The sequence below is a fragment of the Lepisosteus platostomus genome, chromosome 13 (genome assembly GCF_059453375.1).
Source record: "Lepisosteus platostomus isolate fLepPlt1 chromosome 13, fLepPlt1.hap1, whole genome shotgun sequence".
In the NCBI taxonomy this organism is placed as follows: domain Eukaryota; kingdom Metazoa; phylum Chordata; class Actinopteri; order Semionotiformes; family Lepisosteidae; genus Lepisosteus; species Lepisosteus platostomus.
In genome coordinates this window covers 16,492,253-16,504,678 of record NC_142623.1, presented here as the reverse complement: position 1 = coordinate 16,504,678, position 12,426 = coordinate 16,492,253, and the positions used below count along the sequence as shown (strand labels likewise).

General features: G+C 40.9%; 1 long non-coding RNA gene across 1 annotated transcript; it reads left to right on the top strand.

Annotated features, from left to right (window-relative positions):
* Nucleotides 1-590: 590 nt before the first annotated feature.
* Nucleotides 591-12,037, top strand: LOC148650087 (uncharacterized). Its single transcript, XR_015926021.1, has 2 exons — nt 591-976; nt 3,224-12,037. It is a non-coding gene; the product is annotated as an uncharacterized LOC148650087 (long non-coding RNA).
* Nucleotides 12,038-12,426: the final 389 nt, after the last annotated feature.

The window sequence follows — 12,426 nt, the reverse complement described above, 5'->3', positions numbered from 1 at the left end:
AAAATTAACCAAAGTGGTTAAGAACCCCTCACACCTCTTTTCACCGGTCCTCCATGAAAGTATATCTACACCCGTGGTGAGGCCCAACAGAAAGTTCCCTCTAATCTGCGTAAGCAAATGAAGGTAGAAGTTAAAATCAACACTAAAATGGGAACTAATGAACCCAGCGGGGTTATTGGCCATCAGCTATTTCATCCTGTAACTCATGGCAGGCTGTCCACTGAAGCCCGGTCAATACCTGGAGAGAGACCTGTTGGGAAGGTTTGCTATTGCTGCTGGAAGAGGTGTTAGTGGGACCAGAAGGGCGCACTCTCCCTGCGGTCTGTGGGTCCTAATGCCCCAGTATAATGAAAGAGACTCGATACTGTAAAAAGGCACTGTTCCTCAGATGAGACCTAAAAACCAAGGACCTGAATCTCTGTGGTTATTAAAAATCCCAGGGTGTCTCGTGAGTGGTGTAACCCTGGTATCCTGGCCAGATTTTATCTGGCCTTTAATAATCATTAACTCCTTATATTTCCCCATCTATAAACTGGCTTCATTACTCTGTTCTCCTCCCCCCTGATAGCTGGTGTGTGGTGAGTGTTCTGGAGCACTATGGCTGCTGTCGTATCCCCCAGGTGGGGCAACACACTGGTGGTGGTGGAGGGGAGTCCCCATTAGCTGTAAAGCCCTTTGAGTGGAGTTTCCAGAAAAGCCCTATATAAGCGTAAGGAAAAGGCAATAATTATTGTTTTAATTAATTAATAATATTAATAATTACTTACATAATAATTATTGTTGTTTTATTTTATAATAATTAACCTTGGAACTGATCGTGTTCGGTTCAGGTGCGCGGCGGATGTACAGTATCACCCGGCGATGTAGTGTTGTTAAGGTTTTTCATGGATTCTCGCTTGCTTACGGGTTTCCTATTGGCTGCAAGAGAATGGGACGACGGAAGCGGATCATAAACACCGATTTAGAGAGAAAAGAGGTAAAAAAGGTTTTTTTCTTGTCATGAAATTGTGAGTGTTATGTTCCGGTTCTGTTTCATGCTACGATGTTTATGTTTTGGCGGCTCAGTTACTGACATTTCTTGAAAACGTATAAATCTTATTTTTTTATTTACCTGAACAGTGGTGCTGTTTTATTTCTTGTAAAGCTACAGAAAAAAATATGCGTTATTATTACATTATATTACAGAATCTTGGCCTAACTCGGTTACTACCACTTTATAATAGTAGTAGGAGGCTTTTTGCAAACGAGTTTGTGCTGGACCACAAGATTATCATTCTGTGTTGAGCGATTTTAAAATCTGGTTTTAAGATTATATGACATTTTGATTTGGACCAAGTGTGATATCACTTCAGTTAATAATATTCGACTGACGTTCTGTGTCCGTGTGTAGTTCTGCGGTTTTAAGGGTAACAGCTGGGCTGAGTTTTGGTTTTCACAATTTAAAGAGAGACGCCCTTGAGACTTAAAAAAGCTTCATTTTGGTTTTGACAAACTTTGCTTTCGAGATTTCGATTAAAGTTCACCCCGCTTGGTGCTTTGTCAACGGGCGGTGGCTGGGCATCTCCTAGCCTTTGAAGTGGTTCGGTGGTGAAGACCCAAAAGAAGCAGAAGCAACGTTTTAAAAGTAAAATTAGTTTGCTTTATTTTCTCCAACTCTTAATTTGGGGGGAGAACTTCTAAAATAAATTTATTTGGACTGCGCGGAAAGCGCTGAGGAGCTGGGATTTGTCTGCGTCAGGAATGTAGTGTAATCGGACAGCAACACATTGCTTTCCTGCTGTATTGTTAGGAGTAAAGTTGTACGAATTGAAATGCTGGTCTGAAACAAAAATGAAAATTGCACATTACGTTCTTTTCTACTCCAGCCTGCTATAGTCTGCACATCATAACACCTGAAATGGATCAGACTGCTTTGCAAGGGATAATTACAGTATTTTTACTGCATTAGTTCTCATTTTCTGTCTCTCAAAAGACTACAGGGAATGCCGTGTTCCCTGGAGACCTAAAGGATGTTTTATGGTTAATGGACAAGTGCCTGTCAGCCCTGCCTTTGGGCAGAAGGCAAAGAGTAGCAATTAACAAGAGAAGCACTTTGCAAAAGCTAAATAATTTATGTGGCTAAGAGTACAGAGATATGAAGAAGCGTCACAGACGTACCATCTCCTCTGTGCCCTGGGGCCTGTGTTGATGCCTCTGCGACATGTGACTGTAACACTGATGAACACTGGCAAAAGCGTGTCTCTCTTTTAAACTTGGATTTTCAACAGCAATGGAGGCAACAAAAATGAGTGAAGGAATTGGAGGTTTAAAGGGGGTCTGAGACGGATCTGTTTAGTAATTTCTTCTCATCTTCTAATTAATCTGCAGTAGCAAGCAACTACATAGCAAGTAACAGGGGAAACAAAACATGAGTCTTTAAAGGCTCTACAGGACATAAAACGAGAAACCTCAAAATTAGAATTTAAGAATGGACAAAAATGAGAGGAGGTCATTTAGCCTTTCTAAGTTGTTTGGTAGCTAATTGATGTAAAGATTTCTTAATGACATTTCTTGAAGAAATTCCAGGATATCGGATTGAACAGTTTGGCTGAGTAGCTAGTTCCAGACTCCCACAACTCTTTGTGCAACAAAATTTTCTGTTCTCAATTCTGAATGCACATCCATGTAGTCTCTGCTGGGTCCTCTGGTTTGTTTCATTGTTGATGCTGTAGATGTCTTTTGGATTGCTTAGTTATGCCTTTTAGGATTTTAAAAATGAGTTTCAAATGAGCAGTGCATTGTTTAATAGAACATTCTTTAATTGTCCTTCTTCACTTTTTAACTATATGCTTGGGATCTATTTGCCTTTCTTAATACTTGATCTAGAGAAAGAAATGTAAGTCACCATGAACCCATATAAACACATCTTTTTAACAGGAAACCTTTTTTCATGCTCAGTGTTTCCCGCCTAATGGTTACAGTTTGTTTCTGCTACCAACGCAACACTCTGTACTCATCTGCATAAAATGTTATCAAATGACCTGGCCAGTCCTGTTTTCTCTCAGTGTTTTTGAATTTACATGTGTTTAATACTACTTGTGTGCAAATGTTGTTCTTCATTATTATTCAAAACGCAGTGTCACCCCGGCTCACCAGTACATTGATACATTTAAGTGATGAACTTCAATTTTCCTGTAAAGTTTTCTCACATGTGTTTTTGTGCTTTTCTGTCCTGTTTTTTCAGGTCATGGACGGGACTTTGGATCTGATCCCTAAGCACTGGGTAGCCGAGTTATGTAACCAGTGTGATCTGATTGATGTACAGGGCAAAAACTCCTCTGTGGCAGAGTCCTCTCTCTCGTTTGCAGCCTTAATTCGTTACTCCTCCAGCTTTTCAAAAATGCAGGAGACGTCTAGAAATGGCTGTTGAGCATTTTCAAACCTATGGTGAGGATTCTTCTATAGGCCACAGGAAACCACATAAGCTTTGATCTTGCAGTTTGCAGTTTTTTGTTTGCTTTTGTGTGTGCTTGTCTTGTAACCGTGGGTCTTGGCTTCTGCTCATTGTACAGGTAACCTCGTTTACTCAGCTCGCCATTTATGGTTAGTTCATATTGATTGGTTCAAGCATGCATTCAAATAGTGTTCAGCTAGTTCTGCAATTGCTGGGGAAAGCAGAGAAACCTGAAACCTCCGTTTTGTATCAAACGATATGAAATGTCAGCCCTGAATTCGGCAAACTGTAATGAATGAAACATTTAAAAAAAGTAAAAAACCTAAGATGAGACGGATTTGTTTGTCATTAGGCAGATCTGTAAGAGGTTTGCACCGTGGTTCATTATTAATATTTCTCCACCTCTCGCAATCCTTGTTGCAATGCTGATAACTTCGTCAAGACACTCCCACTCATCACATCTCCCAGCATTTTCTACCCGTTCCAGTCTGGACAGAGCCACCCACTTCAAGACCTTCATGTTTGAAGAGCTGAAAAGGCTGTGGTCCATTGAATCTAAGCTGAAAAGATGGCCACCGGCTAAAGTGTGATCACCAGGCCGTGCAGTTAAAGCCATTTTCACGGCGTCTGCAGATGCATCTGGGCTTGGGATTGTTTCAGCAGTATCCGATGTTACAGAAGCCATGTATTCTACAAGCTCTGCTTGTACTTGCGCAATGGTCTCGTATGAAGATTCAAGCTTTGACTAAACCGGTTTTAGTTTTTGCTCATTATAACTGTAACCTCATTCACTCCTAATTGATCATTTATTAGGCGAATCGTGAAAAAAAAACAACAAATTAAGCATTTCTTATAGTAAACCCCTTGCATCTTGTCTGAAGGCCAGTGCCCCAGGAAGCTCAGGAACTCACTTTGGGTGGCTCACCATGAGTCAGTGGCTTGAACGTCATGGTGCATTAACTAATTAATGTTGCAGCCTTCACAGCGGCTTCTGATTTTTTCTTCTTCATCTGCTCTATGGAGTTCATTTGTAGTTTGAGAGAAAAATACTATTTCTCAGTTGCATAAAGGTGCATCTCTCTGGAAAGTCATGCATTGATGGTGCCGTCTCCTGGCGTTCAAACCGCAGCTCGTTGGATGAAGCACCACCTGCCTGCTGAATGCGAGGCAGGTCTCTGCGCTCAGAACGCAGCTGGGGTTAAGGTCAGGGACCACTGAAGCTATGCCAGGGGGAAGCGTGAGGGGGCGGCTGACGCACCTGTCAGCTGCACAGTGTCCATTTTTTGCCCCCCAGTCAGCAAGATGGGAAACACAGAGATGCCAGAGTACAAAGGCTCATCTACTACCTTAACCCGTCCTGTCACGCTTGTTAGCAGTGATGGCTGTTTGAACGCTGGAGGTGGTGAGTGCTGACACAGTGGGCGTTCTTCACACTGCCTCTCATCTTGTTAGTTTTGGCCAGCAGCCTGCCCCCCAATCCCCCCCCCCCTCCCCCACTGGCCCATACTGTATCAATAATTACATTTCTGAGCAGATCTGTTCCATGGTTCATCTGGAAGCAATCCAAAGAAAAATAAAAGTAGTGGAAATAAATGCATACGCAATTCTCATTCTTGACATGCGTCAAAGTTTTCCTTTGCCGGTCCTGTGACTGACAAGTCTAGCTTGTTGTTCATTCCCACACCCACATGCCACTACATAGTGTTCTGTTCAGGAATAATAATAACAGGGTGTTCCTACCAAGCGATGAAAAGCCTGCTGAAAGGATCAGCTGCTATTCATTAAGACGCGTAAAGTATTACAAGATACGCACCAGTGTGCTTGCTTGTGGATATGAATTTGCCTCGTATGTGTGTTCCCTTTACAGCACAGTGCTGTGACTTTTCTTCTGGGCAGAGAAGGTAGTGTGGAGATGAAGAGTGTAAAGGAGTGAGGGCCCTTTGGGTTAATAATTGCAGTCTTCGAGCCAGCACTGCGGAGACGGAGACAAGGTCCACGCTTCTTCCAAAAGGTGCCCTTATCATGCTCACAGCACCAGCGTGAGCTGCCCCAAACCACCCCCACTAATTAAGTGAACCCCAGGTTTTGGCCCAATTGATGTCTGCAACACAGGGCTCATGATGAGCTTCTCTCTGGTATCTCCTCTGAACCAGCCAACATGTATTTCAGCCTGTATCTTGGCTCAGTTACTGCAACATCTTTAATCATACTTGCTGGGAACAGTGAGTGTACAACAGGTGCAGAGAAGGTATTGCCTACATAATTGCAGTTTAAGAGTTTTGTGTATCCATGGGGGAAGAAACCGCTCGCCTTCACCTAACTTCAACTTGGCCTGCCTTCAGCGTCAGCGTCTCTGCTGTCCTTGCAAAGGTCAAGGAATTGAAAGAGAAAATGTACTGGCAGGTGTACAGAACACAATACTGTATTTCAAAGCCTGACACTGAGGAATACGAGAGAGCCTCAAGTTCACTTATTTCGCTTTTAAATTCTTCTCAGAGTTGACGTATGTGTAGTAAAATGAGAGAAGGATTTACAGCAGTAATTAACGGCACAAGTTAGGGGATTTTTATTTCTGACTCATTATCCCTGACCTACCCTGGTCAAACCTGTCTTAGCAATAATGATTCCCAAAATTCTGTAAAAGAACTGCGTCTTGCATGTTTATAGCCCCATGTTGAGGATATGGCATGCAAGTCTTAAATTACGACGTAGTTCTAGACTTTTTGTGTTGCTTACTAATTTGGAGCTGTGATTTGCAGAAACTATTAATGAACAAACACCTAAGTACTGTATTTTAGAGTTTGATGTTAGGGTTTGATAGCATAGTAAATATTGTAATACCCTAAAACAAAGCTAGTTGGCACAAAATGTTTTCAAACATTGTGTGTAACATTCCTAGTTTTGCTGTTTTTAAATGATTTTATTTCGGATCTTGGACAGCAAAGTATTACAGGTTAGCATTTTCTTGTTTGGGTAATTAAGAACCATTAGAAACAATGGAATCAAATTCCCAGCATTAAAGGTGCTGGGGTATATAACAGATAAAGTACAACCGAGTATAGTAAAACTCCTTGAAGTCATGTTAAATTTGTGGTATGGTAAAGAAAAGCAACATTGCAAGCAAAATCTGTGAAAGCACAGCCATTAATAAGATCTGAAAGATTTAATTGCTTAGCACTTTGAAACATTGGTATTTGGTGTTTGGACATTCCCTGCACTTAAAGTTAAATTCCTCTGGGAGATATCTGACATAAGCAGGCCTTTTTGTCTTGGTTGTTTTCTAACATAGACTGAAGCTTGCTTTTAGATACAAATAGTGCCCATCCCTATTGTTACAGTGCTAAGAGTCAGAATGCTGTGGAGACACCAAGGCAACTTGAGTGTCCCGCCCACAAAGCTCAGAATGCTGCCTGTTTAGAGTTCTGATGCCTGCCATTGGATGCGGGCACATCAAAGGGGTGGGACTGGAGCATCACACCATAGAGGTCTGCTTGGAAAGGGGGAGGGACTTGATAAAAATCACCACCGCCAGTTACTGAGAGATCTGCTGTCAAAGTAGTGGCTTTAAAAAAGCTGTTTTTTTTTAAACAAAATTAGCCCTATACTACCAATGTGTATCAGGAGCAGGAGTACTGTGAATTGTCAGGTTTGTTAGTATAGTGATTCCATATTAAGATCCTAAGTAGGATTGTAAATAATCCTTATTTAAAAAGACAACAGCTAATTGCACTTTTATCTAATTTTGTGCAATCGCTAAGTGCATGCAGAAATTTAAGATGTAGACAAAGTGGGACAGTGGACCCTTATAATGTTTAAATGTATATTTCAGTTATTTCTTTGCTTGCTGCACATGTTGTGTTATATGCAATATTAGTCAGAACTCGGTGTTAGACTTCTCTTATTTGTCACCTTTCTTGCAGGTATATTTATACATACCGTTTGTTTTAAAGTCTTTTCAACCCACTGAGACAAGTCACTGGTCTGAAGGCAGTAAGTAAAATGTAATAAAACCTGCAGAAAATCTCGAAAAACCAATAGAGTGGAATTCTTTTCCTCTCAGTCATATTGTCTATGATGTCTTGAGGGTGGAGGGATGTTAGGGTGATCAGATACAGGATGTTCCCTTCCACAACCTGGGATTACAAGAGGACGCATGAGGGATGTTTTAACATGGTGAAAAAAACACATTTAAAAATTGCACAAGAGGGGTGTTTTTCACCTGAGAGTTAGGAGGAGTGGAATTGCTGTGGCCAAATCTAGACTCACATGTTTTGATATCATACTGTACCCAGCACTGTCATAATGCAGCTGGACATGCAAGGAAATCATATCCTTCTCAATGACATGCTGGTGAAATGTCTCATTTCACTTTCTGCTGTCTAGGCTGAATGGCCTGTTTGCCACCTTTTTCTTGTTTCTTATACAAATAGCAGTGAAATGAGGAGAATATATGGCCTAGGCCTGTAGGTCAGTGGCCCTCCAGAGCTGTTGATATATACTGTACCATGTGATTCTGTGTTAGTATAATGTTGCAAAACGTCCTATGGTGGTTTGTGTGGTGTTGGCTTGTTGTCTAAGATAAGAGGAGCAGAAATGAGCTTATCTTTGACAAGTGTTTTCAAGGCATATGAATGACAGATAAGTCGAACACACCCAGAACACAAACCCTATGTTAGAAATCCATTTTCACTTATAAAGCACCTTTTGGTGCATTGATCCCCACCTGCCTTTCAATAATGCTGAAAGAGGTAGAGTTTTGCTTAACGGGGGAAAAAAAAGACGCTTGTGAAAGGTTGGACTGTGTATAAAAGATCATTAAGCAAAGAGGATGAGCAAATCTTTCTCTTACATTGATTTATTCATTGGAATTTCAAGTTCCATTTTCTTCCATTCATTTTTTTTTCAATCCCCTTCTCCCAGTTCAGGGTCCCAAGGGAGCTGAAGTCTGTCCCAGCAGGATACACCCTGGACAATCCATCACAGGGCAGACAAACACAAACACACACACTCACACCTGGGCTAATTGTTCCAGAAGCCAGTTAACCTCCCAGTAGGTCTGTGAACTGTGGGAGAAAACCAGAGCACCTGGAGGAAACCCACACACACTCAGGGAGAACAAACAAACTCCACACAGACAGCATCCCAGGTCATGGATTGAACCCAGGGCCCCAGTGCTAACCACTGCACCACCCTGCTACTCCAGATGCTTTTCACACAGTTAAATGATAAGAAAATGTGATCAGAAACATTTATGTGTTCACAGAAAGGTGTGTGACCTTTTCCCTTGGCCTCACAGCTGTGATAAAAGTCATATAACAAAGGATGGACTACCTGAACTTCTGAGAAAAACAAATCTTGCCACTTTATCATTAACCGTGATAACTTGAGAGCTTTCACAACTAAAATCCTGCAGAAAATGAGTCTTTGTAAAACTGTAGAAAGAGCCATTGAAGACGTTTCCTTAGAGATGGAAAAAACAGGTTACCATCCAGGAGGACAGATTCCACGCTGTGCAACCCCCCCAGCAGCACAACTACTGGGACACTATTTTTAATACTATACATTTTATAGAAAAAAACAAACTCCCTGTTTGACCATTAGGCCTGCCACTAAAACCAGATTTCACTCCTGAATGCACTTACTTTTTCATTGCTGAAATTGAAATAATGCACATGGCCAGTTTTGTCTATATGTCCGATATCCTCTCAGACATTCAGTTCTTTTAGCCTGTTTAGGAATACAGTACATAAAGCACATTAATCAAGACTTCATCAATAGCCATAGTGATACAGGAAAATAAAGAAGGCTTGTGCCCACCTGTATCATACCAACTAGACAATCCCCTTTCCAGAGTGTTTAATGCCTTGTTTTGTGTCCTTGATCGTACAGTGGTATCGGTGTTATAGCTGTGTTCTGTACGCTTGCTGACTCCCCTTGTCAAACTATAGTAATCAAAACAAGGACACTGGAGTAGCATCGCAGCTTGCGTCTCTGTGGAACTAAATAGATAGTCTGCTTGTCTGATGGAGTTCTGGAATTCAGATGACTTGAGACAGGGGTTCCCAATTCTGTTTCTGAGGACTTGGTTCCAACTGAGCACTAGGTTACATATTGGACCCCTTGACTGACTGATCACAGGAGTCGTTGGGGGTCTTTGTTCAGTTTGTGAACATGCTGGAGGCAGCCCTACGATGACTACATTTCCGAAGTAACTTAAACTCTCCATATGTTGAGGAACAAAGAGCAAAGTGTTTCTTATTCAGAAATGTGTTAGTTCAGTTAATAATTTGCTTAAGTAGAGCTGTCTCAGCTGCAATTCCAACCAGCAGGTATGCTGGCCCCCAGCACCAGGGCTATCCAGAAGTCCTGGATTGGGATGTGTGTGCAAGCTGTGGATCTATACAGAAGCCCAGAAGGCTGAAATTAATTGATTATGTGGACTACTAAGGCAGGCCTTATAGATGATGTGCTTTCCTATAACCTTCATTATTTTGTAAAAGAAGCTTTCTGGACTTGGTAAACTCAGTTATTTCAGACATCAACATGGGTTCTTACAACGCCTGATGTGAGGACTAAATGGATTCAATTGAGAGCCACTATGAGCATAGAGCGCCATCTACTGTACAATAGCAGAAATGTCACATTTTGTATCAGCTGTGCAGCAGTAATCTAGAAAACCTGTTTAATTTAAGTCGATTGTGGGTGCTTCTACTACTTTTTAAATTATTTTCTTGTATATCGTAATTTATTAAGTTAATCTGGTTTTTAAAAGACTTTTCTGTTTTGCAGTTTTTAATGATCCTAGGTTTTCAACTATATTAAACGTACATTTTACGTTTTCACTTTGTCAAAAATGCCGGTCACGTTCTTCTCTCTCTTATATGCTCCCGTTTTAAAGTGAGTCCTTAATTAGTCATTAATTTCAGCAGGTAGTAATCATGGTGAGGAACCCTTTCCTAGATCCATTTTCACCCTCCATACAGCTTTTATAAATTTTAATAAAGTCAGCGTCCTGTGTGATCAGCTGTAAAAGACCTTTATGTCTGATGTAGGAAATAATTAGTGTTATGTTTGAATGTGATGTTTGCACAGTATTGCGCAGTGTTAGAAAGTTTTTTCCACTCGGGTCCTTTTCACAAATACATGGAATTCCTGACTTAAAGCATATTGGTTCCAATAAACTTTAAAATTCAGAACTTTAAGCAGCTTCTCTTTACCTTGCTCCTTTTAAACCCTTATTTCTGTCTGAACAGCTCTTAATAGGTAATCAATACATGGTATCTTGACACAGGTGGGATTGACAATACATCGATATTCCCCCAATGAGCTGGTTTATCCACTGCCCATTAATCTGTCAAAATGAATCCATTTGTTTTCCATCAGCTGTATCTAATTCAGGGTTGCTGGGGAGCCGGAGTCTATCCCGGCAAGCAATGGGCACAAGGCAGGACACATCCTGGATGGGACACCAGTCCATTGCAGAGTGCACTGAGGCACAGGCACTCATTCCAGGCCGGTTTTCCCTGAAGCCAAGTAATGTACCAGCATGTGTTTGGACTGTGGGAGGAAACTGGAGCACCTGGAGGAAACCTACATGAGAATGAGGAGAACATACAAACTTCACACAGATATTACCCAAAGAATTGAAGGGCCCCTGTGCTGCAAGGCAGTAGTACTGACCACTGTACCACCATGCCACCATTGCCATAATTAACAATGGGCATAATTAATCTCCCAATTAGAAGTCTGATTCAATGTTTTATGACCTGAAAGAGTTGACAAATACAACACAATTAGAAAATATAAATCATTTACCCTGTGATTAAGATCTATTTCAGAGGAAGCCATTGTTTTAGGAGAGCACAGTATCCTTAGGTGTACTGAATCAGTAATGGAAACTAATTTGGAAATTTTGTTTTTCCTGAGTGATGTGCCAAATAGTAGGAGCAAACACTGTTAAAAACTGCAAACATTGTTAAACATGCATTACTGGAAATGCACAATCTCAAATAAAATGCAAGCTGGCATGTATGGTATAGTAATCTTTAAAGATTAATGTCTTAGTCTTAAGGGTTTTATAAGCAAAGTTCTGTCTTGCAGTAGAAAGGAAAGATGTCCATCGTGCAAATATGAATTAAATGGCTGAAAAGCAATATGCACTGAGGATGGATATGATCAAGAAAGTCTAATATTCCTTCTATTAATGGCATTGGTGCACAGACTGGGTGTTAGATTTTCTTTCAGGGGAAACCAAGCCGCATGTAGAATAAAGCCTAAAAGACACTGACTTGAGTACATTTCAAGTCTTCCTTTTGGATGTGTTTGAGGAAGGGTTATTAATAAACATTTCAAAATGATGATTCAGAGACCATTAAAGTGTATGTATTAAAACTCAGTTAAAAATGGCACATTTTAATAAGCTTGTGCTCATATTTAAAACTGTATCAAAAAGGAATATTTGTTAAATTATTTGACGCATGAACTGGGATGTACTGTAGACCTTAAAACTATTTTCTACTTGTTGCTGTAGTGAAGTTCACTACAGTCCATTGTACAAGAAAATACATGGTGCTAAATGCGGTAATAAAATAGAATTTCCAAGCATATTCTTGTAATTGCAATTATTTGGTGCTCTTTGGGAAATCCAGTGCTGTTTTAAGGAACAGGACACGTCATTGAGTTTGCCATTCTTCATCTCCCCACAGTCTTCGTCTTTTTGATTATTTGGTTCTGCAGGAAGCCAAAACCTTAAAGGCAGAGAAGCCCGTTACTCTTCAATAGATAAGAGATAGATCACTTTATTAGGCCTATACAATTTCTTGCATTAGGAATTTGTCTTTTTCACATACCCCAGCTTGCTCTCCATCAGACACACAGATAGGGAGAGAGAAGCCTGGGGTCAGAGCACAGGGTCAGCCATTGTACAGCACTCCTGGAGCAGCTGGGGTTAAGGGCCTTGCTCAGGGGCCCAACAGAGTAGGATTCCTCTGCCA